The sequence below is a fragment of the Aedes aegypti genome, chromosome 2 (genome assembly GCF_002204515.2).
Source record: "Aedes aegypti strain LVP_AGWG chromosome 2, AaegL5.0 Primary Assembly, whole genome shotgun sequence".
NCBI lineage: Eukaryota > Metazoa > Arthropoda > Insecta > Diptera > Culicidae > Aedes > Aedes aegypti.
In genome coordinates this window covers 436369643-436389629 of record NC_035108.1, presented here as the reverse complement: position 1 = coordinate 436389629, position 19987 = coordinate 436369643, and the positions used below count along the sequence as shown (strand labels likewise).

General features: G+C 39.6%; 1 protein-coding gene across 1 annotated transcript in view; it reads left to right on the top strand.

The window, feature by feature from the left end:
- Nucleotides 1–206: 206 nt before the first annotated feature.
- The window catches only part of LOC5567008 (cGMP-dependent protein kinase, isozyme 1), a 176099-nt gene continuing 156318 nt past the window's right edge, over nt 207–19987 (top strand). The window contains exon 1 of the mRNA XM_021847821.1: nt 207–874. The gene's annotated coding sequence lies outside the window, so the exon portion shown is untranslated. The remainder of the gene's footprint in view (nt 875–19987) is intronic.

The following is a 19987-nucleotide window of genomic DNA, read 5'->3' as shown; positions in this document are numbered from 1 at the left end:
AATTTCACAGCATTTCGCAAGATTTCCCTTATTTCGCACTCCCTTGAAATCGCGAATTTCAATCATCCCTAATGTTGAATTATAATATACGATAATATCACAACATCAAAATTAGTGTTCAATTAGTTCTCATTCCTTGCTCGGGTATCTCTAGCTGCGTAGGTGCAAAGCCGGAGCAGAGCGCCACCGGCCGCGAAAGGCTGCTCTTAGTTGACTACCGATGCCAGACCGGAACAGTCAGTCAGTCACTCAGCCAGGCGACGACGACGGTAAACGCAGCGTAAAATTAGCGAATTAAGATCCCCCTCCTCACCCATTACGATAAGGTCGAGGTGCTGTAGGTGTCCAAAAACCGTAGTGATAGGGCGGTGTCTTGTTGGAACGGGTGCGCGTGCTAAAGTGTCATCAAACGGCGGCGATGTCGCTTATTTCGGGACGCATCGCTATGTTGTACGACAGAGGGCGATGTTGAACGCAGTTTTCAGTTGGCTACTGTTGATGCGGTTTGATAGTGAATTTTCGCAGAAATTCTGTAATCAGTTAAAAGTGAAAGCAAGATAGCAAAGAAGTGATAAAAGTGCGTTTATTCCAACAACAAGAACCAAAGTTCTTGTACAAGAGCGAAGAAATACTGTACAGCACAAAGAAGAGTAGGTCGGAAGCTAACAACAGTCAGTGGTTGACGACTTTTTATGATAGGAAGTGATTAATTGCCTTGTCAAGAAGAAACAATGTGAATGCGAATATTTGTAAATACTGAAGTAGCGGGTGAACGAGCTGCAGGAAGTAACATACTGAAGGTAGCGGTGTGTGATCTTGTCTCAACGACGGACCTCTGTCAAGATAGAGGGAAAGTGGACGAGCTAGGTCAAAGGTGAGTGTATTGCCGTCAAAACGGCAAGTGACAATACCACATGTGACTAAAGGATATCAACCGCAAGCAATTTCATTACAACAAGAAATTAGACTCGAACAACTGGTTACCATGATCACACAATTTCTTTCAGGGTTTCGAACTTATTAAAAAAAAAGCAAAACTTGGAACTACCCTATGAAATATAACGCTTTTTTTCTCAAATTATTAAGCTGTTCTCTGAATCTCAACGTTCACTTCAATGAAATGTTTCAATTTTTCCGTTCAAAAGTTCTCACTATCGAGGCTTGTTTTTATATGCATTTTCCATGAAAAGCTATGTAAATTTATGATGCTTAGCTGCCTTAGACGTTTCTTTAGTGGTCTGACGATTGCAATTGATGATTTGACTTTTTAATTTATGATCTTCATGAGCTGTCCGGAATTCGAATCAAAGTGTCCAAAATATGAGGCAAAATTGAGGAAGCGTTCGGAATAAGAATTATGCAAAGTCAGCACAATTCTATTTATTTAAAATTATATGTGTTGCGGAATCAAAATCGTCACTCGCCATTCGAAAGTAAAGTGTTTTTGAGGCTCGATAACACGGAAGAATCATACAGAATGATTTATTGTATATGCTTTTTGATGTGTTATACTTCACTGTATGAATTGTATGAATATTGAATGTAATTTAAGAGTTCCGTTCATAAACGTTATATGTTAAAATTTCGAACATGATTCGTATTACAAACACTTGACTTCATAGGGGAAAAGCAACAATTTTCGACCCATTCATACGTCTTAGGCTTATTCTGTATGAAACTCCGAAAATTGGCACAGATTTCTTTTGGGTCGAAAATTAGTGCTTTTCCCCTATAGCGATTAAAAAGAATAGCACTCAAATTTCTTCACAGGATGATGTATTCTTAGATTCTCTACATATATATACAGCTGCACCTCCCATCCCCGTATATCAACTGTTTTCTAGTCAAATTTTAATTCTGTATAGTCTCTAACTGTGTAAGAAAATTGTAGTCATTCTGATTCAATTCAACTGAGAAAACGCGGTGGGAAGTAAGATGGAGATGGAGAGATGTCTGTATATTTTTTCGCTATCCAAAATCGATATAAACACGTTTTATTATGGATTAATTTTTAATCATAAATTGGAGATTATGATTTCAGATATTTTGTATTTTTATTTTTAGACATTTTTTTTTGCTGGCTCTACGTCCTTCAAGACATGATCTGCGCCACAATATTACGCCAACTAACTCGGTCCATGGCTACTATCCTCCAATTTCTCGATCGCCCCACACTTCCAAGATCCTGCTCCACTTGGTCAAAGCCCCTAGCTCGTTGCGCTCCCCTTCGTCTTGTACCGGCCGGATTTGAGGTGAACACCATTTTTGCGGGATTATTGTCCGGCATTCTCACAACGTGTCCCGCCCATCGTACCCTTCCAGCTTTGGCGACTTTCTGGATACTGGGTTCACCGTAGAGTTGCGCAAGCTCGTGGTTCATTCTTTTCCTCCATACGCCGTTCTGACATACTCCGTCAAAAATCGTCCTAAGCACACGTCGTTCAAAAACTCCTAGCGCTTGCAGGTCCTCTTCGAGCATTGTCCATGTCTCATGCCCGTAGAGGACTACCGGTCTTATCAGCGTCTTGTACATGGTACACTTAGTACGGAAGTGAAGTTTACCAGACCGCAAGGTCTTGTGGAGTCCGTAGTAAGCACGACTTCCGGCAATGATACGTCTTCGAATTTCTCGGCTGCAGTTGTTATCCGACGTTATCAATGATCCGAGGTAGACAAATTCGTCCACCACCTCGAACTCATCCCCGTCGATCATCACGCATCTGCCAATGCGAGCTCTATCGCGCTCGGTTCCTCCAGCCAGCAGATATTTCGTCTTCGACGTACTTACCTTCAATCCAACCCGATCTGCTTCACGTTTCAGCCTGGTATACTGTTCAGAAACCACCTGGAACGTTTTTCCGACAATGTCCACGTCGTCAGCAAAGCAGATGAACTGGCTGGATTTATTGAAGATCGTGCCCCGCAGGTTGTAGCCCGCCCGCCTCATAACACCTTCTAGCGCAATATTGAACAGGAGTCAGCCTTGTCGAAGTCCTTTGCGTGTTTCAAACGGGACCGATAATGCACTCGATATCTTCACATAGCACTGTACACTATCCATCGTTGCTTTGATCAGTGTAGTCAGTTTCCCGGGAAAACCATTCTCGTCCATAATCTTCCATAGCTCTTCGCGGTCGATGGTATCATAGGCCGCTTTGAAATCGATGAATAGGTGGTGCGTATACGCTATACCCTATACCCTATAGGGACTTGATATTCGCGACACTTTTGGAGGATCTGCCGCAACATAAAGATTTGGTCTGTCGTCGATCGCCCGTCTACAAAACCGGCTTGATAACTTCCCACAAATCTGTCTGCCAGTGGCGATAGACGGCGGATCTGGGAAAGCACTTTATAGGCTGCGTTAAGAATGGTGATCGCTCGATAGTTCTCACATTCTAACTTGTCACCTTTTTTGTATATTGGGTATTCCATTTCCACCTTCCACTCTTCCAGTAGCTGTTCTGTATCCCAGATCCTGGCTATCAATCGGTGCAGACAAGTGGCCAACCTGTCCGGGCCCATTTTAAAAAGTTCTGCTCCAATACCATCCTTTCCAGCTGCTTTGTTGATCTTGAGCTGTTTGATAGCATCCTCAACTTCGTCTATTGTGGGAGTTGGCACGCCTCCCTCATCCGCCGAACTGATGGAACCATTCCTCCTGCTGTCCTGATCTTCCTCCTCTGCGCCGTTTAGGTGTTCATCGTAGTGCTGCTTCCACCTTTCAATCACCTCACGTTCATCCGTCAAGATACCTCCATCCTTATCCTGGCACATTTCGGCTCGCGGTACAAAGCCTTTGCGGGATGCATTGTGTTTCTTGTAGAACTTACGTGTTTCTTAAGAACGATACAGCTGCTCCATTTCTTCGCTCGCTCTCCAACTCTTCCAGGCGACGCTTTTTATCCCGGAATAGATGGGTTTGCTGCCTTCGCTCCTGTTTGTATCGTTCCACGTTTTGACGGGTGCCTTGCTGCATTCTTCTCGTCCAAAACCGTCCGACACTCCTCGTCGAACCAATCGTTCCGTCGATTTCTTTCCACGAACCCAATGGCACCTTCCGCTGCGATGTTAATGGCTGCTTTGAGACTACTCCAGCAGTCCTCAAGAGGGGCTTCGGTGAGCTCTCCCTCTTCCGGCAACGCTGCCTCAAGGCTTTGCGCGTATTCAGTTGCGACTTCGGGTAGCTTGAGTCGTTCCAGATTGTACCGTGGCGGGCGTCGGTACCGAATGTTGTTCACAACGGAGAGTCGTTGGCGCACTTTAACCGTCACAAGGTAGTGGTCCGAATCGATGTTTGCGCCGCGATAGGTTCTGACGTCGATAATGTCCGATAAGTGTCTTCCATCAATCAAAACGTGGTCGATTTGCGATTCAGTTTGTTGGGGTGATCTCCAGGTGTACCGATACAGGAGGCTGTGCTGGAAGTAGGTCATATTTTTGGAGGCGGCGAAATCAATCAGTCTAAGGCCGTTTTCGTTCGTAAGCTGGTGAGCGCTGAACTTCCCTATAATTGGTCCAAATTCCTCCTCCTGGCCAACCTGAGCGTTGAGATCTCCGATAACGATTTTGGCATCATGGCTTGGATAGCCGTCGTATTCACGTTCCAGCTGCGCGTAGAAAGCGTCCTTATCGTCATCGTCACTTGCTAGGTGAGGGCTGTGTACGTTGATTTTGCTGACATTGAAGAAACGGCCTTTGATCCTCAACTTGCACATTCTGTAGATGGTTTAACCATTCCTATACGTATGTATCGTCGACCCTTTCCAGCAAACCTCCTGCAGCGCTACGATGTCGAACTTGCGGACCCTCAATAATTCGGAAAGAATGCGGGTACTTCCCAAGAAATTGAGAGACTTACAGTTCCATGATCCGATTTTCCAACCGTTAGTCCGTTTACGATGCCTGGGTCTATGCCGATTGTTCCGGTTCGAATTTACATTGTATGCTTCCTGTACTGATGATTTTTACGGCTGGCTTGTAAGGCCTGCACCAACCCCCTGTCTCGCCGGAGGATCATCGTGCACAGCACTGTTTAGAGTCGCACGCTGGCACTAGGACGATGATCAGCCGCTTCTTACATGGAGAACAGACGCTGTTTTGAGCCGCCCCTAACATGGAGAACAGACGCTCTGATAAACTACACCCTCAGAAAAGAGGAGCTCCCCTTCACTGTCAGCATACGACCAAGTTCCCACCAGTATTGGTTACCCGATCTTCCCTACGGTTACTCGTACCCCAGGCGGCACCACGGGGAGGTAGGGATAGGAGTTAGGACAAGCGGCTAAGGACCACAAATGGGGTCTATTTTTAGACGTGCATATCTCTTTTTCCTTAGGGGTTGTCCATAAACCAAGTGATCATATAGGAGAGGTGTGAAAAACACGCTCCACATTAATTTGAAACTTTGTGTAAAATAAAGTATTAACAGTATTAACACATAAGACCGGCACTTCCGTGATTCACTTCAGCTTGAGGGATTTTCTTGACCGAATTTTCTGAAACTTTACAAAAAGAATCACACCAATGCGACGTATATTGTGACCAAATATGAGCTTAGTAGTTTTCAAAAATACCCACTGCCGGAATCAAAAGTACTAAGAATAGGATCCGGCTCCCTATAGCAGATTGAATTCATTCTCATCAGCGTTGTGAGATGAGCTAGCCCAGGGATTGAATACCCCTAAAGTTAAAATTTAAAAAAAATGTTTAAATGTTAGGAATCGAACAAAGTAATTTCAGCGTTCCTTAAAAAAAAATCCTAAATTAATATCAGAACATATTTTAGGTGTGGTTCCTGGATAATTCGAAGACGAATGTCTAAAAATATGATGAAGAATGTTTAGAAGAATTAGTAAATGCGCCATTATTAGAATATTTCAAAGAGTTCCTTCAAGATTCGCTTGAAAAATCCTCGGAAAAACTCTCTGAATTATTAATAAACTATTAACGTATTTCAATTGTTTCCAAATATTTCTGGGGATTTGAAATTATTGAAAATTGTTTTTTTTTTTCAACAACTAATCTGAAAGTAGACCATAATGTATGTTTTAATTGACCTTCAATTATTCCAACGCCCAGAAACCCGAAACGCCATCAATCATCTCTCTCCAAACTGCAAAAATGTATTTAAAGGTGTCTGCAAAATGTGCCAAATGTGTTCACACCTTGATTTTTTTTGCCCGTCAAATTAGACCACTTCCCACTCGCTGGGATGCGCATCGATAAATGCTCATATCAACAAAGCAATTTCCTGTGGCTGAGCTGAATTGACGGCAAACACGTGGTCCAAGCCAAACGCCGTATCGGAATCGAACGATCAACAGTTCCAGACAGCTTTGTTTAGTCAAGATGCATCGGCAGCAATGCACTGCACATATTGACCATTGTTTGGAAAAAGGTGGTGAATCTATGTAACAGTTGTTGAGAAGCAAGAAAAATGCAGCTTTTAGGCGGAGGATGAGCATTGGGGTGGTCCATAGTTATATGAAAAACATCAAATTGTAAAAATCTAAAGTTACACCACTAACATTTGCTCATCTGGAGCCCCAGAAGCTATTGTGAAAATTTTAGCGAAATCTATAAACTCTAAGGGGGTTTTAAACGTTTTTAAGCTTGAAGATTATATGGAGAAAATCGACAAAATCTATGGAAAAACCAAATCTCAGTATAATTTATTTGTTTCTTAAGGAAAATTCTTTCATTTTGTAGTCTTATCTTTACAAATAACTAATGAATTCCATGTACTACAGCACACCATATGGTCAAAACTGTTGCTGACGCAGTTTTACCATAAATTTGGTCGATTTTCTCCATTCAAAATTCAAGCTTGTTTAGCCCCTCTCAGAGTTGTCGGATTTTGCTCAATCTTTCACAGTAGCGAATAAAAAAAATGGTAAAGTAATCTAAGATTTTAACACTTTGATCACTACGTGGTCCACCCTAATGTGCATATTTTCTGTGTAAATTGATATCAACGACGACGGAGATCCGATGCGATAGATAGTTGACCGACTTGGCGTTATCTCTGGAACAAGATATTGTTTTGTTCCGTGACCAGCTGCTTGGTACGACTGTAAACAACCATGTTCCAATCCGTCCATAGGCTAATGATGATCAAAGATAGTACCGTCCGTGGTTGGCTGATTCCTTTATCAGTTGAGGCGTGAGCAATTGCGATTAGCAGAGGTGAAACACGATCAGCTTGCTTGATTTGCTGCCCAAAACGGATACTTCGGGAAGGTATTGGATTCACGTATAGCAGTTCTTCAGTGAGTGGCATTGATAAACCTTTCCAGCAGACATCAGCATGGTTGCAGACAAATTGAGAATCAAATTGATTCTGTCCACAGGCGAGTGGTTTGATTCGCCACCTCCAAGTGCCGCACTTTGTACGGAACACAATCTGTTAATACAAATTTGATTGTTTGATTACACTTACGGCTGTAAACATCGCCGGTGAAGGCGAGTTTCTGATTGAGCCATCGAGTGCGCACCCTTTAGCTGGTTCAGCTGTACGCACAATGGGAATTACCGAGTGAAGTCCTATCGGAATATCAAGTGAAGAGAGTACCATTTCAAACTAGCTCTCCACTGAATTGGGATCAAAGCATTGATTTATATATTGTTCATATTATTTACGAGGCTCTCAGTCCACGACTAGACCGTCTTAGGACATTAATATTGATAAAAACCGGTAAGACATCAGATTTTCGGCATTCTGCATTACTCAAGTGCTAAATTTTAAAATATTTTGAAAGTATTAAAAATACATTTTTTTTTTGTTTGCATTAGCTTCTCGAACATAAGGGTAAGAGATTTTTTCTAGGTAAATTTTCAATGCTTCATCCTCGAAATTTATAATGAAAAACGGGAATATCCAAAAACATATTCCGGTTGATCGAGTCTAAAATTCCGGATAATCGAATCACGGACAATCGAGTCCGATTTGTATATAAAAAAAATATAACTGTGTTCAGTTTTGTAACTCTAATGAAATTCCTTAGAAACAAAGATTGTTTTTTCCAATAAAACTTCGTATAATACTCAGGCAAGAAGTAAATAATAGAAAAACTAATGTAAAATGACATTTTTTTGGACCATCCTGTGTTAATTTTGGCAAAATTCGCAGAATTGGTCACATTTTATGCTACATTAAAAACTTTTTTAATTCAAATCTGATGTTCTTCTTCTTCTTTCTGGCATTAGTCCCAACTGGGACAAAGCCTGCTTCTCAGATTAGATTAGAGCACTTCCACAGTTATTAACTGAGAGCTTTCTTTGCCGATTGACCATTTTTGCATGTGTATACACACTCAAACAGAGTGTGAGAGTTTGGTAAACAAAATCACCGAATTTGATCTGTAATTCACTAAATTACAGACTTTTCGGTAATCCAGTAGTATTTGACAGCAAAACTACCGAATTTCGGTAAATTGACGTGAATCTGTCATACTTTTTACTGAAGCGTCTGTGATTCGCCAGCATTACCGACAACGGTGAAACATTCAACCGATGTTTCGGTAATTAACCTGCTAATTTACCGGAATCGGTAAATCTGCAAATTGGCAGCACCATGTCATGTGTGTTTGTTTTTTTTTTCTTGTGGGTCTTTGGAAGCAGCTGCAAACATTTTGTGTAAAAACTATTAGGATGAAGGTAAGCATAATAGTTTTTTAATGTTCTGTACAATAATAAACAAAATTATTTGCAGTACGCTACTAGCCGTTTTGTCCGTCCCGCATTAGTTGCAACGTAGCCAGCTTTAACCAGCAACAACGACAGCCTCACCCTCAGTATTGCTTGGTTCTGGATCTATCCGTGTCGTAAAGCAGTTTAAACCCGAATGAATATCGTACAATCATGAAGATTGAATAAAAATATGAGATTATTGTGATATTTTGTCTTTTTGTATTGTGATGATGAGAAGCAAGAGGAAAAACAAACGGGGGTCATGGATTACATTTTTTCGGTAAAAATTACCGAACGTTCGGTAGTTTTGACAGCCGCGCTCGAAAATTCAAATCACCGAAATTCGGTAATCGGTTCGTTTACCGAACCGATTACCGACCGTTCAGCTGTTGAGATTTCGGTAAATAAATTACCGACTTCGGTGATTTGAGCTTAGTGTGTATCGTGTGGCAGGTACGATGATACTCTATATGCCCTGGGAATCGAGAAAATTTCCTTTACGAAAAGATCCTCGACCAGCGGTATTTGAACCCACGACCCTCTGCATGGTCATGCTGCACAGCTGCGCGTTTACCGCTATGGCTATCTGGGCTCCTTTTAAATCTGATGTTCTACTTTTTGCAAATAAGAAAGTCGATTATATTATGTATGTAAAATTGTGGACTACACTTGTTTGAGATAAAATTGTGTTTTTGTCGAAAATTTCATTATCATGTTTTAAATGCAAAACACAGTGGGATTCCGTTTTTGGCATGCTCCGCTTTTGGCATGCTCCGTTTTTGGCATGCTCCATTTTTGGCACCCCCCGATTTTGTCAACAAAATGGATCCGTTTTTGGCAACATTTTTGAATACCATTAAAATTTGTATTTTTTTGCAAATATTTTCGTGTCTGTGATGTAGTCATTTGAATAACATGTCAACTACACAGCGATTACATTCCAGAGCTCCATTTTCGTCGATATTCCCCAAAATCTCACCAAACACTAATGGCTACCGTACACGCTTATTTACTTAGGGATGGTCATGCATTCGCAATGTTTCATGAGGCCAATAATCTGAACTAGTACTTTAACTAGAAACTAAACTCTTTTCTTAGGCATTCATGCTTAGTGACTAGCCCACTTGAGTCTGCTAGTGGGTGATACATTATAAAAACACTTTTCTATATTTGGAACAGCTTTTTTGAGCACAAGCACCGGCATAAGAGGAACAAAAATTCTATGACTCATACAAAGTATCGTCTCTACTTTTAGGCTCATTGTTTTTATTATTATGTATTTACATAAATTGCGTAAGTAAGAACACACCACAGTAATAGATATACCTAAATACAGCAAAATGTCGTGTATCATAACTTTCAAGGAATCTCATTAAATAAATTGAGTTAGTCTAGAGAATTAAAGAAGTGTCAATATATAATCCATGAAAGGACTACATATTTTACTATATTCTATAATATTGTTTTCAAGAATCCCACTGCCACCATGACAAACAAACACAGTCCAAACTACACTTTATTCTCAATACTATCATTGAACCGTGCGATAAAAACGATTGACAGTGTTTTAACTTTTTGTCTGTGGTATTGGTATGCAAATTGATCTTTCTGCGTCAACTATTTACAGCTACGTTCGTTAGAGGTTCTGTAAGACGTTAGATTTGTTAAGAGACGATTCTGAATCCTATACAAGATTTTTAATCAAAATGTTCCTTTTGAGCTGGATCTATGAAAATCCGTTGGGGATTCTCGGTTCTTTAATGCAATTCTTGAGGATATCTACAGATTCCTAGCGGACTCTGAACATTTCTGGCGGCGTCCTGAGAATGTATAATTATGTTCAAAATCTGGTGATTCCTTATAAGCTCAAGTTTGCTCCTGTAATTTTCTTGGGCGTCCTGTAAATTTCTTGCGAGATAATATGGATTTCTAGAAATATTTTTAGTATTTCTGGCGGAATCCAAAGATGCTAATTTCTAGCAAAATCTTTGGAGGGATCATGAGAATTCTAGGCGAGATGCTACAGAGCCCTAGAATTTTCCTGTAGATTCCTTATAAGCATCTGAAGATTAGTATCAGGCTGTTGAGGTTACATAGTGGGATCCTGCAAATTTCTGTTGATATCATAAGGTAAATGTAAAACATGTATCAATCTCAATTATAACTCATTTCATGTTAAAATGATATTCTACAAAATTACAAGCCGCATTTATGGATCTCCTCATGTTTATGTTTGCCCTTTTGACTGCAGTCGATCATTCATTATGAAATGAATTACTTTATCAGAAACATAGATTAAAGGAATAACTCTAAACTTACTGTTTTTGTCAAAATTCCTGCTAAAGTCTTAAAGTTAAACTGGTTTTGAATGTTCATCAAATTCAAAAAAATAGATATGCCGATATGTATACGGGTCAGAACATAATCAAATTGTTCCTTTTGAGCTGGGTCTACAAAAATCAGTTAAGGATTTTCGGTTCTTTGGGGACTTCTCAGAAATTTTAACGCATTCTTGAGGATATTTACATATTTCTAACAGGCACTGAGAATTTCTGGCGGTTTGCTGAGAATGTATAATTGGTTATTGGGGATTATGCCCAAAATCTGGTGATTCCTAATAAACTCTTGAGATTGCTAGGGTGTCCTGTAATTTTCTAGCGGGATAATGTGGATATCTAGAAATATTTTAAGTATTTCTGACAGAATCCAAAAATCCTTAGCGAGATCTTGAGAATTCAAGGTGAGATCCTACGGGTTCTTATCAAGATGCTTCAGAGCCCGAGCGTTTTCCTAAAGTCTAAAAGTTGAACTGATTTTTAATGTTCAACAAATTAAAATAAAGATATGCCGTTTTGCAATACTCAGCGTTTTTGTTTTACAAATACGTCTTTGTAAGAACGCAATAATACATTTTATTTTTTTCGTATTCTCACACAGTTTTAAGAAAATGTCGAGTTCTTGAATAAAGGTCAGTTATGCGATTATTAATTTGACGAGGCCCACTCATACAAATAGTATGCATAAAGCTTCCAAACAATTATTGACGATTTTTAGGCGTAAAAAGTATGTTAAACGTTTGTCACAATTAACATTACTGTGCAATAGATTTATAGCACAGTACAACCCTACGGAAAACTGCTTCGAAGTGAACCGTTCCGAAGTCCTTATGCCATGTGATTCCATTAGGATCATGTAAAGACATTCTACTGATGTTGTTGAAACCAATATTTGAAAAATAAAATTTAAAATATGGGTTTCGTTTTTGGCACCTGAAAATTTTGACTTTGTTGCCAAAAACGGAATCCCACTGTAATTACATCTTTTTACGCTAGCATCACCCCTCACTGACATGTCTTGGATACACTATAATTATTTTCATGGTTGAATCAAAGTAAACTACGGGTATGGCAAATCTGTTCTATTGACATGAAAAATAAAAAAATTGTTTAGAATCGTAATCTTATATTCTTTGAAGAGACCCCACGAAATTTTGGCGAAAAAATCTGGAAAGTATTCAAAATCAATGAAACAGTCAGTCAAGTCATCGTGCAAAAGTTTGGGTTCACCCCTCAGTATGATGCAAATCGTGCAAAAGTTTGGGTTCACCTGAACTTACTTACTACTAAAGGTAATTTAATATAATGAAACATTATATGATATAATATAATGTTATATAATATGGTATTTATAATCTCCCAACTCAGTATTTTGAAAATGGTGAATGCCGTAACGCTGTAAACAAAGGTTGTGTCACGTACAGTAACTCTACTTTATTGTCTAGTTATAACTTCAATGATGCTGTGATGCTCCATCCGCTTTCCAATATAACGTCAATACAGTACATACGTTATATGGTATAAAGTATCGAAATACAAAATAATTTATTACATATTTTGTAATGTAATGTGATGTAGAAAACTTAATATGTTATAATAAAACATAATTTAATATTATACAAAACGCCAACCCCAGTATACTGAAAATGATTAAAACTAGAAGTGTCTTCCCCTGATGCTTCTTCTTTTCCCAGACTCCGGCTGGCATTTTAGACTCCGGCTGGTACTTCACTTCATTGTCCAGCTGCAACTTCAATGATGCCTTAATGCACCCTCCCAATACCCAGCACATAAAAAATTAAATAGTTGTAATGAAATATATAAAATTGAAAATTATAGCTATACATGAAATAGATCTTGATGTTTATTTTAATTTTATTATTTAAATGTGATGAATTCAACCTCATTAAGTAATCTCCAAACTAAGGGTGAATTACAATTTCTGTAGTAGAACGACATGCTGAAATATGAAGAGCAGTTATTAAGTTAGTGTCTCAGATATGCAGACTCCAAGATGCTTCTGAAAGTTAAGCCAATTAATTAAGATAATAAATATATGTGCGTAACGGCTGGTCTGGTTAGCTATAAGGAATAAAAATTATCAATAAATTTTATTGATGAAATTAATTATCTGGATACCTCTGTACTCTATATAAAAGCCAAATTACGGCAGCATCTTCATGCATCTTCATAAAAACAAAACGTAATACCAGTAAAAATTAAAAAAACGCATGTATTCATGCAAAAAGATTGTGATATTTAATTTGTTTCAAAATTTATTGAAATTTTTTTTTGGAAAAAAAAGTTTTTTTTTTTCAAAAAAAATAATGGGTTACATGCATGCCCTGATTCGCTACTCGCCACACCGTAACGCACATGTGCTAGTGTCTATGTACGAAAAATCGCTTAAAGGTAACCCGAAAAATATGTGTATGGCGAAATGCATCTAACGAATTATTTCTCAAAATTGGGAACTATTTTCGAAAAATATATGGTGTCGGTTGTGCGTGATGATGATGGCTATCATGCCTACCAAATATTTTTTCGATTAAAGTTTTCATTCTCAAGATATTTGAAGTTAGATGCCTTTCCCCATACAAAATAAAATGAGAAAACTCCTGCTGATCAACTGTAAACAAGAGCACAGCAGGTAATCCATTGGTAGCTCCCAAAAAAGAGATAGCGAAGTCCTTCGCTCACAAAAATTATTCATACCGCCGTGCGGGGTGACATTGGTCCTAGGGGGTGACTTTGACCGCCCTTTTCGATGCATCTCTTGACTAGCACGGGAGGCAAAAAACTAATCCATGACCATCCAGTGGCTATTTATAACGTATTCTTGAAGCTTGCCACATTGTTTTCATTATTCTGGTTTTAGTTTGCTGTAAAAATATTGGCCCAAAGTCACCCTTATGGACCAATGCCACCCCGCACGACGGTACTTCAAAGCTTTAAAATTAGGATTTGAAACACTGAAGCTAGAAAGCCAGTTTTCGTTGGACCACCCTATGTAACCATAGGAAAAAATCTTAATCGACCAAATAAGTTACTTGAAATAAGTTAGCTGAAGCATGTATACCATAATTTCTACGAATAAGAAAGTTAGTTATACCAATTCTATTAAAATGTGGAATACCAAACAAAGGACTTTACCAATACAAACATCTTTGTATCAGATCATTTTTATCTAATGTTTTATTCTGAAGCTCGAAATACATCTCTCCGCGTAAATATGATTTCCGGACCACTGTGCTGTATGAAAATCATTGAAAATGCTCGTATTTTTTTTTAAATCAATTATTTTTAAACGAATCGCATGCATCAAGAAACCATGGGAAATTTGTGAATATTTTCCCAGTCATTTGAGATGGCTCAATACTTCTGTGATACATAAAAAAATGAGGTAGTTTTTGGATAAATGATGAATAATTAACTTGTCTAGACTTGATTGAACGCAAAAATGCTAAAATCTTCACCGCTCAGCGAATGCATAACGGATTAAAATAATTTGTTGTCAGTATACTCGCAAACATAGGGTGCTGAACCACTTGGAAACTTCCATGATTTACTATGGCATGGGGGGTTTTTCTCAACCGAATTGTCTGAAATTTTGCAACAAGAAGCGCATTGATACGACGCAAGTTGTGGCCATATATGAGCTCTGTAGCTTTCAAAAAACCCCACTGCCGAAGTGAATCAAAAGTGCCAAGAACAGGATCCGGCTCCCTATCTAGGTAAGGCTAAAGGAATTAGGTTATTTTCCTGTGGCCGGATTTATTCCGGTGGGTTATTGGGTCAGGTCGGGTACAAATGGCTATTTTTTTAGACATGCTTATCTCTATATATTTGCAACGACAATCATTTTATAAAATGTTAATTTGCCTACCTTGATACCTTGATGGCTACAGCGTAGCATCACGCCATTTCCGGGCGTATTGTAGAGCTCCATTTTCGTCGGTCTTGGGCGAAACTTCTCCAGTTGCCCCGAACGTTTAGGGTCGCCAGGTCCTCTTCCACTGCGTGGCTGTACGTGGTCCTCCCCGAAGCCGCTGACCTCTACCTGGTTCCCTGCTGAATATTATTTTCGCAATTCTTTCTTCCGACATTCGCACTAAGTGACCAGCCCACTGAAGTCTGCCGTATTTCACACGCTTGATAATAATCGTATCTTTGTACACTTGATACAACTCGTGATTCATGCATCTGCGCCACACACCTTTTTCGAGTTTCCCACCGAGTATTGTCCGCAGCACTTTACGCTCGAAAACAAAGAGAGCTTTCCGGTCTGACGCATTCAACGTCCACGCTTCGTGCCCGTAGAGAGCCACCGGAAGAAACAATGTTTTATAAAGGGAGAATTTTGTTTCCGCTTGCAAGCTGCGGGACCTAAGCTGGTTACGTAGTCCGTAAAACGCCCTATTCCCAGCCGCAACACGTCTTTTCACTTCGCGGGAAACGTCGTTGTCACATGTCACAAGTGTTCCAAGGTAAACAAATTCTTCAACAACTTCAAATACTACTTCAGCACCTACACCACCATGCCTGACTCTATTTCTACCTGCAACCATGTACTTCGTTTTGGTAGAATTAATGGTCAGGCCTATCCTTGCTGTCTCCCTCTTCAGAGGCACGAATGCCTCTTCCACTGACCCGCGATCGATTGTAATTAGGTCTATATCGTTAGCTAAGCCACCTTGTGCGACCTTTTGATAATAGTGCCATTTTCCTGCACGCCAGATCTCTTAATATCACCCTGGAGTGCAATGTTGAACAGTAAATTCGAAAGTGCTTCTCCCTGCTTCAATCCGTCTAACGTCACGTCCGTCTGCGATCCGAACACTTGATTTCGAACCATCCAGCGTAGCACGTATCAGCCTAATTAATTTCGCCGGATAACCATGTTCAGGCATTATCTGCCAAAGCTCATATCTTTTCACTGAGTCGTACACCGCCTTGAAATCAATAAACAGATGGTAAGTCTGCAAGTTATACTACCGGAATTTGTCTAGGATCATTCGCAAGCTAAACATCTGGTCCGTTGTCGAACGGCCTTCACGAAAACCAGCTTGGTATTCGCCGACGAATGACTCCTCGAACGGTCTCAGTCTGTTAAACAGGATGCGCGACAGAATTTTGTACGCCGAATTCAGCAGGGTAATTTCTCTGTAATTGGCACACTCCAGTTTGTGCCCTTTCATGTAGATAGGGCGGATGAGGCCATCTAACCAGCCAGTGGGCAATACTTCGTCCTCCCATACCTTCAGAAGTACTGGGTGGATCGACTGGTAAAACTGCTCATTTCCATGCTAGAGAAGCTCGACCGGGATCTCGCCCTTCCCAGCAGCCTTACAGTTATTCAGCCCACTGATAGCTTTTTTAACCTCTCCTATGGTCGGTGGGTCCACAGCTTGATCGTCATCATCTATGTTCATCCTGTTCCTCGCTACATTTCCATTTCCACCGTTCAACAATTGCTGAAAGTGCTCCTTCCACCTGGCAACCACCGCCGTTTTATCGGTCAGCAAATTCTCTTCTCGATCATTGCACATGGCATTGACCGTTGCATAGAATCTCCGCATATCATTCCGGTTCATGCTTTCTTGAGCTTCAGCTACCACACTTACCCCATGCTGCCTTTTCTTTCTGCGAAGAATTCGCTTTTCTTCGGCTCTCGCTGCCCTGTACCGCTCTCTGTTCTGTCGGCTACCGGCCACAAGCATACGGCTCCTTGCGACATTCTTCATGTCTGTCACTCTCTGGCACTCTTCATAGAACGTTTCGTCTTCGTCTTCATAGTCGTTTTGTCTTCGTCGTTGACCAGTGCCGATCAATTCCCTCGCCGTTGTTGTCACAGCTTCGTGGATAGGGTCCCACAGGCTGTCGACGTCTCGAGCAACGTTGATTCTTCCCAACTGCTCGTCTAGTTGCTGACGGTACTGTGCAACTACTCCATCAGTCGACAAGCGTTGTATATTGAAGCGCAGCGTTCTGTTTGTTGTGGAACTCGTGTCGCTGGATAACCGCGCCCGAATTTTAGCTACAACGAGATAATGATCCGAGTCGATATTAGGGCCTCGGAAGGTCCTGACATCCATGACATCTGAGAAATGTTGTCCATCAACCAGCACGTGGTCTATTTGGGAGTAGGCATCATTTTAATTTGCATCAATCATTAAAATCTGATATTCAACATAATAAATGGACAGTTTTAGACCGTTTAGAATGTATCGCACTCGAACTTAATTCTCTGAAGGGCCGGCTATAGCTTTGATGGATACTAAATTGTTTCAATTCTCGAGATCAAACAGAATAGTTCTCAAAAATGTGTTTCAATAAGCTTGACACATATGTTTAGTTACAAATAAGCCATTTTATAGTAAATTTGAGGCGTCTTGGAGACCCGAAAACGTTCATTTGTAGGATCAGTCAAATGCAGGAAACATGTTTAATTAATTTAATCTTTTCTCAAAAGGTTCGCACTGAAGCGTTTTTCTTGAAATTCTTGGATGTAGTGTCCACATTATAACCGATTCCGGAAACTATCTGTGACTTGAAATTTGCCTACCTCCAAGGGTACAAAAGTACAGCACCCTTTTCGATTGAGCTGACCCTGTGACTCAACGGAATGACTCCGGTCACATGAGCATTTCCGAGACTCTTTGGCCAGTTTTGAAAACTAGATATGTGTACGGGTATACTAACAAAAACATATTTTAATCCGTTAAGTATTTGCTAAGTTTTTTTTCTTCCACTCAGGTCTTTACGGGTTAATGAATTCTTAATGGGATTCTCCAATAGATTTTTTTTAAATACAAACGCAAAATTGACCTAAATTTCCTTTACAATTCTATACACAAACTTTCATTGATTCGTCTATAATTATCTACTATGATACTTGTGTGGATTGTTCAGGGTTTACGCCTTATTATCACAAACTTTTCAAAAAAATAATGCCGAATAGCGATAATTATAATATAATACTAATTTCAGAGGTTTCAACGAAAGCAAAATATAGTTTCCGTTACGATTCTTCATCTTTCTGGCGTTACGTCCCAACCGGGATGACTGTTTCTCAGCTTAGTGTGTTCATGAGCACTTCCACAGTTATTAACTGAGAGCGTTCTATGGCAAATATGAAGATACTCTATTTCCAGGGAAGTCGCGAAAATTTACTTTACGAAAAGATTCTTGACCGCCGGGATTCAAATCCCACGAACCTCAGCTTGGTCTTGCTGAATAGCTGTGCGTTTACCGCTAATGCAATCTGGGCCCCCCTTCGTTACGGTTATCTACTGAAATTTCTTCAAAGCAAATATTGACGCTGACTTTGACCAAATGAACAATATCGGCCTTGGGCATATTTAGAAACAAGTTCAATTTTCATACAGAGAGAACCTGAGTCCCCTAATAGTTTTGTTGTGAACACCACCGCAACATTACCAACAACTTAGATTAGGCTAAAAGTTTGACCTTGTAGTCACAACGCAAACTAATTTGAATTCCACCTGTCTCTCTCTCTCTCTCTCTCTCTCTGTTGCTCATGCCTTCAAATCCAGAACAAACTTTCTTTTTATATGAATATATAGCTACATTTATTACATTTACATTACCTCTTCAAGCTAGACAACAATGCTATGTTGTGTCAGCTATCAATCGTAGTAGGTCGTTGTCTATTTTTAGCTCCAAACCAAAGTTAGTATCCTACCCAGAATGTAGAGGGTGGTGATGCAGAATGCACCATTTCAAGATTTTTTAGTATTTTACTATTTGTTATCATGGTTGCCGTTATCGGAATTTGATCAAGGACAACAACTGCGCTGGCCACGTCCTTGCAGTCAGAGGCAAATAAGAAAAGGGAAGTTAATGTATCACTTTTGATCTACCGGGATCGAGGAATGGAGTGTTTAATAGTGAAATGTTTCGTAGGGTCACATAATTTAATTCATTCGATAAAACTAATGTAAGTAATCATAAAGCGTTATCATAAAACATTAAAAAAATACTAACCGGATTCTCTATAACCAAGTAGTCTGATTTGTAGTGTTCTCCCGTACATAAAAAAAATCACATTTATACCACCCTCTGTGACATTCACTGTTTTCCTTCCTTTTCCCTCTCAAACCAGCCCACACTATTATAATAATGTCGCATTGGGAGGCACGCGATTGTCGTTGGGTGCCCATAAACTCTTTCCCCAGATTGGTAAGGGGGTCGTTAGGTGTAAAAATATTGTCTACTATCAGGTAGTAGCTATCCCGTCAATGAACAAAGCTGGACTCACAAATCACACCAAGTAACATTGACAGGTTTGAGCTTCCTTTTTGGTTTACATTTGATTAGTATGGTGCGTCATACTAACTAAACCACTATGCATTCTGATTGATACAGTATCGAACATATAAAAGGCACTTAAATTATATATCCGCGTTTGTTAATCGATTCTTCAATTTTACGGTAATGAATAACAAATACCATAAATTCTAGACAACTATTGAAAAAGTTGAGTAGAAACTATTACCTCAATAGCAACAGATAGATTTTTGACAAAAAAAGCATCACAATAAAAAGTTATGTAATAGAACAAAAAACAAACAGTTCATTGGGCCACCTATCTGGGTCGAAAACTAGTGCTGAGTCGAAAGTTTGTGCTCTTTACCTAATTTGTAGTTCACTACAGAAAATGAGAAAATCTGTTAAGAAAATCTGTTGGGAAACTGTGGATATAAAAACTATTTGTATTAGATCATTTTGTATGAAAAAAAATGCATTGGTGTTTTTTATATGATCGATACTGTATATTTAACGATGGTACAAATTACTTTTGACAGTAATTTTGGGATTTAGATTGAAACTATTTTATTTTGCTGCACTAATTTAACAGATTCAGATAAAACAACGAGTGACGTTTATAGAGCAGATCTATACGACATTCGAAAGCATTTGCGTGACGATATTTGTCC